This window comes from Seriola lalandi, unplaced genomic scaffold, assembly GCF_002814215.2.
Source record: "Seriola lalandi dorsalis isolate HSWRI2012SDOR001 ecotype SW California unplaced genomic scaffold, Sedor1 jcf7180002054898, whole genome shotgun sequence".
In the NCBI taxonomy this organism is placed as follows: Eukaryota; Metazoa; Chordata; class Actinopteri; order Carangiformes; family Carangidae; genus Seriola; species Seriola lalandi.
The window spans coordinates 1,809,388-1,819,649 of NW_019525450.1; positions in this window are offsets into that span (position 1 = coordinate 1,809,388).

Genomic DNA, 10,262 nt, shown 5'->3' on the forward strand with positions numbered 1-10,262 from the left:
CTTTATTAAAAAACACCAGTCCCTGCTACATTTGTTAAGTGTCTCAGCCTCCTCTTTTCTTTGCTTCTGTGGTTTTCAGAGTGACCTTGTGAGCTTCATGTAACTCCTGTGTTCCCCTAGACCAGTGGTTCCTAACCTGTGGGCCAGGGCCCACTGGTGGTCTGCAAAGGTATTGCAAAACAGTACAATCTGCAAATCATTTGGAAAACAGTGCAACTTTGGTGTAATTGTGACGTAATTATAAAGAAAAATGAATCTTTTTAAATGTTTCAAAATGAAATGATCTTTCAAAATATCACAAATGTTTAAAAACTTCATTGTTTTGTTTTTTCCTCTTATTGAGGTCTGTCACTGTGATACTCCAATGATAGTAATTCTTATGTTGCCACCGGCCAGACATCAATGTATACTTGTTTCCCCAGTCTGATTGTTTGCTAAAATATTAAATCCATGCCAAAAACTGGAGTATAAAAATGCATAACTGGTTAGCTACAGGAAGAATTAAAAGGAAAGAGAGTCGAGAGACAGATGGTGAATCTCATGTCAAAAAAAAGGAAAAATGGAGCTTCCCCTGCTTTTAGGTAAATCCTGAGTGTTCGATCGTTATCATTAAAATAAAAAGTGTTCTGAGAAGGCATTATTTGGCCTTCGTATTGTTACTTGGAAAAGGTTGGGAACCGCTGCCCTAGATGTTTTCTTAAAAGGGTCGCAGCAAATGCAGTTAAAAAGTGAAAGAGTATGCCACCCCAAATCTAGTGTTTAAGTATTTAAGGATATTCTTCATGGGCCATAACTCCTCCATTCATACATGTGTGAAGATTCTATTAGATACCTGAATCTAAACATGAGCTCACATCTAGCCTGACACGTTTTAGATCCCACTTTACCTCTGTCCCACCGAGAGAGACTAACTGACCATGAGACATAGAGACACAGGCTGTTGGTTATGGCTGTCTACCTTATCAGTAATTTCACAGCTCGCCTAGAAACAGACAGTGAACTACTGTCAAATAGTAAATGACGTGTGTGACCTGTGCACAAAACAGTGCACAAAAATAGAGCCGCCAAGGTGAATCGTGGGACCTCATGTGTCCCTTTCTAAGCTATGTGCAGTCAGTTCAATTTGGCACAGGTGGACTCCAAAAATCTCAAGGATGATTAAAGCAAAGAGGATACACCTGGACACAATTTGGAGCGACGCAACACAGGGTCTGAGTACTTTTATGAAACAAAGATTTCAGTTTTTGATTTTTGATTGGGTAAAAATAACATATTTATCCATTTTAAATTAAATCAACACAATAAAGCAAGAAGTGGAGGGGTCTGAATACTCTCTGAAGCCACTGCATCTATTACCAAACCAGCATTCCTGTGAATTACACTTGCATTGTTATAGACATGACAGATTTATGTAGAGATGGTACTGTAATGTTTTGAATGGAGAAGGCGAGACCTTCACTTACATAATAGATGCTCCTTGAGTTCACTGCATGGCAATGCTGAAGATGTTTGACTGTGTTTATGAAGTCTCACCTAATCGCTCCTTCACACACACACACCACACACACACACACACACACACACACACACACACACACCTCTTACAAGGACACAGCTTGAAGCAGCCTCCACTGTAAAATCCCAGACAGGTCTTACCTTAAAATGGACATTGAGATTTTTAAACTGCGCTGGGTCCAGAAAAATTTGTAAGGGGAACAGAACTCATAAAACGTTCCAGCTTTGACACAACAGAGGATATTAAAACAGTTATTGCACTACGTCTTGGGTGTTGTATTCTCTCATATTTAAGTGCTTTCCCGAACAAACAGAATAATGCTTTCGTGACAACATAGCAAGATGCTAGGAAATGATGAAGAAATCACAGTGTGAGAAAGAGAAGCAGTTGAAGTGCATGTGCAGGAGAATGGAGAGTAGGATTTCTATGACCATGCCACTGAGACTTAAATGGATGTTTTATGTGTGTGCGAACTGCAGAACTGTCTGCTGTAACGGGTCATGTGTTTACAACGAAAGGTCTGCCAAGATAATTGACAAACCCAGAACCAGCGGAGGAGGAACTGTAACAACACTGAACAAGTTCCCACATTCCACACTTCAACACATTGTGCAAATCAAACTTTCAGCTAACCGTATTATCTGCTCATTCATTAAAGATGTAAATGTATCTTATTGCTCACAGCACGTACATGCTGCACTTCACCCTCGTCATTCACATGCAGCCCCCACCACCCCTGCTTTCTGTCAAGCCTCACACCTGTTTCCTCAGGTGACCGGTGTGTTGCTGTTGTTGGAATTTATCACCCTCCTTCTGGTCCTGTAGACGCTTTCGCTAATATTTCGAATAACGCACTTCCCCTCCTCACAACTGGTCATTCTGGGTGACCTAAACCTAAATTGGTCTGGTCCAAGGAATCAGATTGCTTTAAACTTCTAGTTAGGCCTTACTCAGCTAAGCTACATGCATGAACCTTAAGGACTGGTCTGAATCAACATTAATTTGTATTGTTATAACAAATAAACCACACAAATACTTTGAAAGTGGCGTTCTTCCACTAGACATGAGAGATCATTTTATGTACTAGAGTTACTCATTTGCCAAAATCCAAGTCCTGCGTAATTGTAAAAAGGAATTCAAAGAATTTGAATTCAGACTCTTTCCTGTCAGACCTTCAACACAGTAACCACTCTCACACATCTGAACTTCAAGATGTAGAAATGTTTTTAATCATTTCATGAATACTTTTTTTAAACATGCGCCCTTTTTAAAAAGATAAGAATAAAAGATAGATCCTTCCTTTGGGTCTCATCTGAAATATCTGAACTACTTTACTCAAGAGAACAAAGCTTGGGTAAAGGCTAGACACACTGTGGGGACACATGTCACCACCTTGGCTTCAGATAATTAAGGAATCAATGTATCTCCTCAATAAGAAAAGACAAGTCAAATTACTTTCTGGATTTAATGTCTATTTAGAACAAAAACACAACCTCATTAACCCCCCATATTATGTATAGAGACAATGTACTATCAAGCCAAAGGGGAAATATGTTCAGTTTTGAATGAGCATTTTGCTGCAGCTGGCTATTCCTTTGAGGAAATACACTCAAGGTTCACCAACCTACTGCCGCCAAACAAAGCAGAACCTTCAAACCCTACTTCTTTCCAGCAATTGCTTCTCAGGAGAAGATCACTTAGATCCTTTTTTATTTCTCAAAATTTCCATTCCTTTAATCAATGACTGTTTGTCTGTCATGATTTGCCCTGAAGGGAATATTTCTGTTAATTCTTTGTTTGGACTTTTGGTTGTTTATTTTAAAATGACTTCCCTTGTGTGTTTTGTGGTTGTTTTTCTAGTCTCTGTCTTCCCCTCTGTCTTTGTGAGTTCGTCTGTTGTATTGTTGTTTGCACTTTGTGAAGTTTCCTTCCTCCTGTTCAGCTTCCCAGTGCTAACAGTGGTTGGATTTTCTGTTTAACTTATATCGAGTATATTCTGTGTTTCCTTGTGTTTTTGTTTTCAGATTTCTTTCTACAAGACCTTTGAACTTTTCCAGCCCAGCTTTTGTGTTTTGTCTGCACTTGGGTCCTGAAACTAGAATCCCTGGCAAAGTCATATTTTTAACCTAAGCATTTCTGGTTTCTCTGGTGTCATCCCAAAAATATGGAAAGCAGCTCATGTCATACCTCTTCACAAAGGTGGAGAAAAGTCTTTCTCACACAACTATTGACCAATCTCAAAACTGCCCTGCTGTTCAAAGATCTTTGAATCCTTAGTCAATAACCAAATGAAGTGTTACTGAATCAAATATTCAATTCTGAATCCTTATCAATCTGGATTTAGAACAGAACATTGCACAATCTCTTCAATGATATTGTGACCCCTGTAGATGGTGAGAGGCGTGAAAAGGTTTTGATTAGCGTTGATCATTTTACACTATCAGATATTGCCATGGACTCAAACCCTCTGAGATGTTTCGGTAATTGACTCACAAATGAAGGATGTAACTGTCCTGCCTCCCACGGTGCAGTCAGAAAAGGATTGTGGAGGCGACCTCTCTCTCTGTACTGGATTATGGAGATGTCATTTGTAACTGTTTTACATAATCTCTCCTCTAACTCCCCTTTTTTTAAACTACTATAACAAAATACACTCATGAGTATATCATTTGTCATCTTAAATTCTGATCATTGTTTATATAAATACATGTCAATGTACTGTATATTTAAATCATTGTAGTCAATATGAATGTATTTAAATGACTGAAATTTTGTATCTCTGCTATTCATATTTCTGTCTGTTATTTATTCTTATTTTCTGTAACCAGGTCTCTCTTGTAAATGAGATCTCAGTCTCAAATCTCAATGTGGCATCCAGATAAAATAAAGTGTAAAAAAATGTTTTACTGAAATTTAAGTGTAACTGATGCTCTGCTGCAGTCAGCCTCATGGCTTGTCATTTCAGTTATGTTGTTATGTGTCACAGTAGGTCATGACAGTGTGACAGTGAGCCAGCATACACAATACCAGGACCCTGAAACTGAAGGAGCTAAATGGAATCTTGCCATTTTATATACTAACAGTTTCTGGAGTTTTTTGTGAGTAAAGCTGTTTGTAAGTAAAGGGCACTAAGTCAGTGAAATTCTTCATCCAATTTCATTTACAATCAACACATGTGATGTTGTCTCAGCCCACTGACTGACTTACTTGTCTTCTCACTTGTTTCTGGGATAGAAAAAAATATATAACCCAGTACACTAGTGAATACACTGTTGAATGTTTGAAGATGAATGTTTCTGTCGTGTGTGTCATGTATGTGTATGTATGTCTTCCCCAAGGCAGATTGACAAGCTAATCCAAACAGAGAGGAGGCTCCATAAGTACATGGTATTGGTAGCTCAGGTTTTGGCCTTCTGGGAGTCAGTTTGGTCAACATTGTACCTGCTGTACAAATCTGCTCACAAAGAACTTCAAATATCAGAAGAACAGACACACAGACCCCATGAAGCTCGAGAAAGAGGTAAATGCAGATATACAGAGGGACTGGGAACTGGGAGAAGTGGGCCTATTGATCAAAGTTCCTGGTTCGTATGAACACCCTGGCCGCTGAGGCATGGCTATGAAAAATATATAACACACCTCCACAGTAGCTCACCAACTACTCAACACAGCATCAATGCTGCGCATTGTTGTCAAATAAATCTTTATGCAGATGGTACTTTTTTTTATACTTCAATTAAAATGAAAGAATGTTTTTTCAGTCATGGAGGTGCTTTGCCTCTGTGCTGCACAGACTTTGTAGGGATTTGGTGTGGATAGATGATAGGCATAAAATGTGGAGGACATTGATATCAGAGACCAGGGTTAGTGTTCAGAGTCATACCATTTGGTTAGGTATAGGTGACTAAAACACTATGGTCAATGTTGTTCTTTTGGTTAAATATTCAAAACATAAAGAGATGTCCTGCCCTGTGATTGAAGTCTTTGTGACCTTTTTAATATTTATCCAAGATAACATGGTGCACAACCATGAAAAATCATGATTTAGTAAGTATGAGCGGATATTGTGGGAACAACAAATGAAACAAATGAGATGCTGCTCCTTCACATTCAAGGGGGCCAGTTGAGGTGGTTCGGGCATCTGATTAGGACGCCTCCTGGGCGCCTTCCTTTGGAGGTTTTTCTGGGCACATCCAACTGGGAGAAGACCCAGAGTTCGCTGAAGGGATTACATATCCCATCTGGCCTGGGAACAACTCAGGATCCCCCAGGAGGAGCTGGACAGTGTTGCAAGGGGGTTGTCTGGAATGCCCTGATTAGCCTGCTGCCACAGTGACCCGACCCTGGATAAGCGGAAGATAATGGATAGAACAAATGAAACATCAGTCAAAGTTTTCGAGATATTTACATTACATATCTTTTTGGCTGGATCGGCCACAGGCCAGCACTCCATCGAGGAATATCCATGACATAATGAAGTTACACCATTTGAGTGTTGGAATTTTCCCACTGATCATTGCTTTTTCAAAATTATTTGGTGGGAACAGTTTCTATAACACCATCAGGGACACGTTTACAGCAGATCCACAACATTTGCTTATTTCCCCAATAGTGACCGGGGCTTTGTTTTATGCAGGCTTGTGTGTGAGGCAGGCCTTTATTTTTTAGTACCTATGTTTAATATGTTCAATTGGTCATACTGGTATTTTAGTCCGATGCCTTGTTTTGATCTGCTCCAATTTGCCCTGTGAAAGTTACTGCATTACACATTAACACAAACACAACACTTCTTGTAACTCTTTCAAATTAAAAGCCCTCCAGCTTTTCAGTGGACAGAAAAACAATTTATTAACTGGGCCTTTACTGCTGTGCTGACATGCTGCAGTAAGAGTATTGTCTCAATTGCATTTGCTGGTGTTTCTGTTTACATGTAATTCAGATTACTTTAGTTTAGCAGTTACTGATGGCTTCTCTCTCTCACTCCCACTCTCCTGCTCTCTCATGCTCAGTGTCTCTCATGTTGAGTTATCCCTCTGCCTCCTTTAGCGATAATGTTACATGTAATAAAGTGTAGTTTATTTCCCCTAAAAGAGGTGAGGCTCAGTGAGTAGGCTCCACTTCCCGGCACCTCCTGAGTAGCTGTGAAGCCAGTAATGACTGCCAGTAATAAAAGGCATAGCCCACGGTTCATGCCACCATTGTGACAAAGTGTTAAGTATAAAATGATTATGTTGTTGAATTAAATAAATTAAAGCGGTAGTTAATTTACACTGGCATGCACATTACATGAGCTATGGTCGTATGAGTGTTGATTACATATGTGAGCCCAGTCCCGGATCACGCACGCAGCACGTTGTCAATTAATGAATGACAGACACACAGAGAGGGGCAGTTAAATATGGCAGCCAACCCACAGTACATTGTGCTATTGCATTTTTACATTATTTTCTATTAAATATAAGTTTATAAAAAAAAAAGTGCCTTGGCACACCTGGCTGAGTGCTGCTATCCATGGCAGTGAGAGGGGGATTTAATTCTGAAATGTTAATTTAGGATTTAACGTTTTCTTCTGTTGTGTGTGATCAAATCCCCCACGAGCAAAGGACAAGGCACATGGTCGGACCGGGAAAGAGATTCTGCCCTGGATTTACTTGGGAGTCCAGCCATATACTAGGTTTATACCTTGTTATATTTGCTGTTTAAATTTGTAGAAAAAACCATTAATTTCTGGTAGTTAAGTGGAAAATCCTCATCTACTTTTTGTTTGATTGATGCTTGATACAAACAAAACCAAGGCTATTCTCAACTGTTACAATACATAATTCATATTTTGGCTTCAGGTTTGATGAGAAATTATCATACACAAAACCTTGAGAGAAACCAGAAACTTCCCTCTGGGTTAAAGGAAGAGGACTGTTGAAGGATTATTGATTTTTGACATTTCCCATGATGCCTTGAATTGCCTTCATTTAGATTCTGGAGGAAAGGTGTGTGTTCCAAGTTTCTGCAACGTATAGTGGTCTACTAAGGTGGCTGTCTATGAATAAATTACTTTGCTTTTTGTATTTTTTGCTGTATGACAGAAATCTGAATTTTCATTCCGGGAACAAGATGCTGAAGTTCACCACTACCCCATAAATAAAATAATAATTTTTCAGGTGATATTTAATTTCTCCTTGTACTGTAAATACAAGCGACACATATATTGTCTTAGCATTTATGTAAAATTACTGTCATGTGGCAGAAATGTATTTTAATAGGCAAAGTCTTTTTGCCAGAGAGGCTTTATGACGTCAGGTGAGATGAGTGCAAAAGAGCTACAAAAGCCTGTATACTGAGCAGGTCACAGTGAATGCATGGGTTAAATATAAGACTTTCAACCAGAAATGCCTTATGGGTTAAATTTATGTCTCATCACACCAGAGAATCTTTTTCCTCATGCTCCTTCATACCATAAAGGCCTGTTTGATGGAGTGCTGCTGAGATACGGTCGTCCTTCTGAAGCTCTGTCAGAGTGACCAGGGTCTTGGTCACCTCCCTGACCAAGGCTGTTCTTGTGCGGTTACTCAGTCCAGTTCTAGGAGTCCTGGTGGTTCAATTCTTCTTCCATTTCACAATAATTGAGGCCACTGTGCTCCTGGGAACACTCAAACCTTTAGAAATGGTTCTGTACCCTTACCTTGATCTATGCCTTGCCACCGTTTTATCACTGAGGTTCCTTGGACTTTGTGGCTTGATTTTTATCCTTACATGCAGTTTGAATTATGGCCTTATACACTCAGGCTTCCTAAACTATGCCCAGTCAGCTCAGTTTACCACAGGTGGACTCCAATCAAGTCGAGACACGTGTCAAGTTTAATTACAGCAAAGATGATGCGCCTGAACACAATTTATAGTTTTAAAGACTTCTTCCCTCCAAGTCTTAAATAATTTCTAAAACCCTGCCTATGGCAATAGATTCAAATTTTGCATGCATATTATTCATATAAAGTGTTGCTATGTTATTATCAATATTATTAAGATAAGATAAGATAAGATAAGATAGTCCTTTATTAGGCCCGCAGTATGAGAATTTTCAGCGTTACAGCAGCAAAGTGGACAGTACAAAAGAAATTAAAAAAATACTAAAAATGTACAAAAGATAAATAATATAGAACAGCAATATAGTATGTACAGATAGATGTTAAAATATGTAAAAAAAAAAAATAGCAGCTGATAAGGAAGATTGCACAGTTGGTGTGTGTCAATTATTGCACATGGTGAGTTTGTCAGTTGTGAGTGTGTGTGGTCTACTGAGTGCAGTGTTACAGTCTGACAGCAGCAGGAAGGAAAGACCTGAGGTATAAATCATTACTGCTAAGTTAGTTTAATAATCTTTTTTTGCTTTGTCATTTGTGTTCCTAAACAGGACTACACTGCAGTATTAATCATTTATCAGGCTGGCAGAAATCCTTTTCCTCTTGTGTCCTGAGCTAATGCCACTCAATAACAGGAAACCAAAAAACATTGTATGCAACATCGCAGAGATACACTCAAAATACAAGCTGTCTCTCCGGATGGTTCTCCAATTATGGTAGGGACTTAGAGTGTGTCAGCAAACAGTAGGTCATTTTGACTATAATTACTACTAGGCTGGAGGGATCACACGTATTTGTGCTGCAGAAGAGATTAAAATCACTGAAAGGGCATGCAAATATAAAAATAAGCCAACCTGCTGTAGAGAGAAAAAATCTCGTCCAAATGAGGCTTCAAATAGGCAGGAACCTGACACAGCCAGAGGAACAGAGGCAGTCAGTCTGAAGAACCTGCATGTACTGTAAATCAGAACTTGAGGCTGTCAGACTCACAGGTTAGAACAAGACAACTTGTAAAACTGACAGAGGGTGGCCAGAGACACAGCTTGTAACATCCTGAAGCTCTGAGAAGCAGCTGGGAACTAATCAGGGAGATGCAGATGCAGCCGGGGTGGAGACAAGTCAGGGCAGACTGTAGAACTGTCAAGTGATGCAGAGAGCATGACATGACCACAGTAAATGTCGAGAAACAACTCTTGCCCTTTCAGTCTGAGGAAGGGACACCAAAACCTGATGTCTGTCTCTGCTGTCAAGCTCCATTGTTCTGGAAATACACTGTTGTCTCTAGATAAATATGACACTACCAAATATGGCCGTATGCATTATACTAGTAGCTGGGTGTAAGTTCTAATAACCATAAATTCATTTACCTGGAAATATTTCTGAATGTTTTTGTTTTTTTTGGGCTTCAGAAGATGAGACGCAAATTCAACAGACAGGGCCCGACTTTATTTAAATGCCAGCTCTGTCTATGTTTTAGTTTATCCAGTTTCAGTGTATGTGTGTGTGTGTGTGTGAGTGAGAGAGAGAGAGATAGAGAGAGGAACGTCACACATTGTGTATCTAAATCTTTGTGGGAGCTGCTGTGTCTAAAGTATTTATTTGTAGATTTCCTTTCCCTTAATTTGTTCTGACATAACATTTTTTTTGAGGTGTGAAAAGTAATTATTTTCATGAGCTTTATTTTTGTTCAGACCTTTTGTGTGAATTAATCAAAACTTACTTAGTTTGAAAAAACCAAACCAAAAAACAAACAAACTAAAAAAGTACTATGATTATTGAGACAAAAAGCAAAAGTTAATTAGTGAAATTTACTGTATATCCAATAAGTTCCAACTGTCCCTGATCTGTGTTGCAACTGTCCTCAGGGTTGGGGTCAGTTGCAACATCTG